The sequence below is a fragment of the Clarias gariepinus genome, chromosome 6 (assembly GCF_024256425.1).
Source record: "Clarias gariepinus isolate MV-2021 ecotype Netherlands chromosome 6, CGAR_prim_01v2, whole genome shotgun sequence".
In the NCBI taxonomy this organism is placed as follows: domain Eukaryota; kingdom Metazoa; phylum Chordata; class Actinopteri; order Siluriformes; family Clariidae; genus Clarias; species Clarias gariepinus.
Window position 1 is genome coordinate 40,972,294 of NC_071105.1, and position 3,165 is coordinate 40,975,458.

Below are 3,165 nucleotides of genomic sequence, written 5' to 3' on the forward strand. Positions count from 1 at the left end.
GGCATTCATGGACACTATGGACACATTCATGCACACTTTTTGCACTATATACTTATACTTTCATTATGGACCACTGCACAAATCACTTACAAATACAATTGCAATTATTCCCCATGAACGAGGAATTCCCAGTAAGCGCGGGTCATAAGCTCGCGTTGATTAAGTCCCTGCCCTTTGTACACACCGCCCGTCGCTACTACTAATCGGATGGGTTAGTGAGGTCCTTGGATCGGCCCCACCAGGGCTCCTCGGGGGCCTTGGCGAAGCGCTGAGTAGTCGATCAAACTTGACTATCTAGAGGAAGTAAAAGTCGTAACAAGGTTTTCGTAGATAAACCTGCGGAAGGATCATTAACGGGTAGCTTGGGGGGCGCGCTGCCTTCTCCTCTAACCCTCGGCCCCCAGCCCGCCGAGGCCTTCCCGCTGACCAAGAACGAAAGTTGGGGCGAGGGTACGTGCTGCTCGAGCGTGGCGCGTTTTTTTGGTGGTCATGTTGGGGCTGGCTCGCTTCTCCCTCGCCTCTTTCTTCCATGTGCGCACGCGCCTCCCTTCTGTTCCACCCCCACGTTCACTGGGGAGAGTTCCGGGGCGCCCTTCCCTAAGGTTTGTACACACATTGTGTTGCATCTTTGTGGACGATCGCTTTCGAACCTAAAAAAAACCTGACAACTCTTTGCGGTGGATCACTCAGCTCATGCGTCAATGAAGAACGCAGCCAGCTGCGAGAACTAATGTGAATCGCAGGACACATTGATCATCAACACTTCAAACGCACATTACGGTCCTTGGGTCCCTCCTGGGGCTACGCCTGCCTTAGAGTCGCTATTCCCATCGATCAGACTTCTTGCTCTCCCCTCCGTGTCCACGACTCCGTGTCCTCTCCGGTTTCCATGCCCTGCGTTCGTCGAGCGCGGCTGTCGGTGGGTCCCTTCCATTTTGACTGCCTGCGTCACGCCTCCGCAGGCTGGGGGCGCGTGAAAAGCCGGGGGGCAGTGGGCGCGTGCAGGCAGTAGGCGGGCAGGGAGGCTGGGGGTCAGACGGCGCTCTCTCCGGTGCAGTCTCTTCTCTTTCTCATCACTCCCCACAGGGGAGAGGGAGCGAGGGAGAGAGGGGGGCTCACCTTTCGGCGGCGAAAGCCCCGCCCTGAGAACACACATCAGAACGCGATCTCAGATCAGACTAGACGACCCACTGAATTTAAGCATATTACTAAGCAGAGGAAAAGAAACTAACAAGGATTCCCCCAGTAGCGGCGAGCGAAGAGGGAAGAGCCAAGCGCCAAATTCCTGTCCCCTGGCAGGCGCGGGGAAATGTGGCGTACGGAAGTCCGCATCACCCAGCGCGGGCCGGGGGCCTGAGTCCTTCTAATGGAGGCTCAGCCCGTGGACAGTGTGAGGCCGGACTTCTCGGAGTCGGGTTGTTTGGAAATGCAGCCCAAAGCGAGTGGTGAACTCCATCTAAGGCTAAATACCGGCACAAGACTGATAATGAAAAAGTACCGTAAGGGAAAGTTGAAAAGAACATTGAAAAGAGTTCAACAGGGCGTGAAACCGCTAAGAGGTAAACAGTGGGGGTCCACACAGTCTGCCCGGGGCCAAGTAGAGTCCGATTCCTCTGGGAGGATTCAACCTGTATGTGGTTGAACATTGAGATTTGATGCACAGGTTTTTTACAATAGAGGGACTTAAAGCTAGAAGTTGGTCCGGTTAACATTGCTGTACCGAGATCCTGGTACTGATAGAGCATGGGGGAGGGGGGTGGCCAAAAGTGGCTAGTCTGGCCGACCTGAGGTGCCTGGGTCCGGGTAGTGTCCGATTTCTTCGGGATAATTCGGCCTGTACATGGGTGAACGTTAAGATTTGACACACAGGTTTTTTACAGTGGAGCAGTGGTTCTCAAACATTTTCTGTCATTCCCCATGACAATGATAACGAAATCGGCCAAATTTACTATTTATTGAAATATCAATTTCTAAACCAATAAGATCAAATAACACCAAGTTCAAAACAGATAAAATACATGTGCAATTGTTATAACAGGCAAACTTCATCACTTATCTAGAGCTTTATTTTAAAGAAGTCGAGTGGCTTATTAATGTGACTGGGGTGTGTTGTCTCTAAGTATCTTCCTAATTTGTTCGGTCTCATGCTGTCTGCTGCCAGCTGTTTAAGACACAAAACACACACGGGTCTCTCCTCTGCCCCCACCATCCCCACCATGAATCCAAGCGCAACATAGGCTTCATCATGTTTTCCTTTCGGCTGGCTTTTTTGTTGATTAAGCTGATAGTGCTAAATCACCATCTTTTTTGTGGTCCATGTAACAAATGTATCCATTGACGTTATTATGCTGACTACAAACGCTATTGACCCGGTTTGTGTCCGCAGTAAAGTAAGTTTGACATTCGCATCTCCGAATTCAATAGCTGTGTAAATAAACCCGCAAATAAGATACCCACATATTTTTCCTCTCTACATTGTTTTTCAGCTACATCCACCTTAAATTATACATGTTTAAAAGCATAAACATTCTTATTCTCTACGGCGCAACGAATGATTTAGGGATCATCGCAAAATGCCGCACACCAACAAAAAGCATCGAACGATATTGATCTTCCCTTCTGTTCAGCTCCTGAAGGATCAAAAAGCAACTTTGTTGCCACACAGGAAACTAGAAATGCCAGACTAGTACTGCCTAATAAAATAGAATTTTTTTTACAAAAATACAGATACATCAGCATACACATTGGAATAAATGAAATTATATATATAATACCAAATGTTTCCTTATATATTGTTCCTCTGCAATTAACACGCCGACGTTAAACCGTTATTGTTGCACTATGGTTCCACTTTTTCTGTGATGTTATTTTAATTTACTTGTATTAAAGATTAATTTCTTTGCATGTGATTGTTTAGTTTCAAGTGCCCGATCTTGTCAATAAAGCAAAGCATTAATTAGAATAGGTACTTTCCTATTATTTTCCACTAATTCCCACCCGTTTATTGCGCCCCACCTGTCATATCTGTATTCTGGGGCTGGGCCAGGGCTCATTGCATTTGGTTGGGGTAGCCCTACGGGGCTGGCTAGGTTCCCCAGGTGGGTTGCTTAGGGGTGGCGTGAGAGGTGCCCAACTCCCCCGGGGTTAAGCCAACGTATCCCTGGG

General features: G+C 48.4%; 1 non-coding gene across 1 annotated transcript; it reads left to right on the forward strand.

Annotated features, from left to right (window-relative positions):
* The first annotated feature begins 666 nt into the window (after positions 1-666).
* On the forward strand, positions 667-821 carry LOC128527285 (5.8S ribosomal RNA). The gene has a single exon (XR_008360865.1). It is a non-coding gene; the product is annotated as a 5.8S ribosomal RNA (ribosomal RNA).
* Positions 822-3,165: the final 2,344 nt, after the last annotated feature.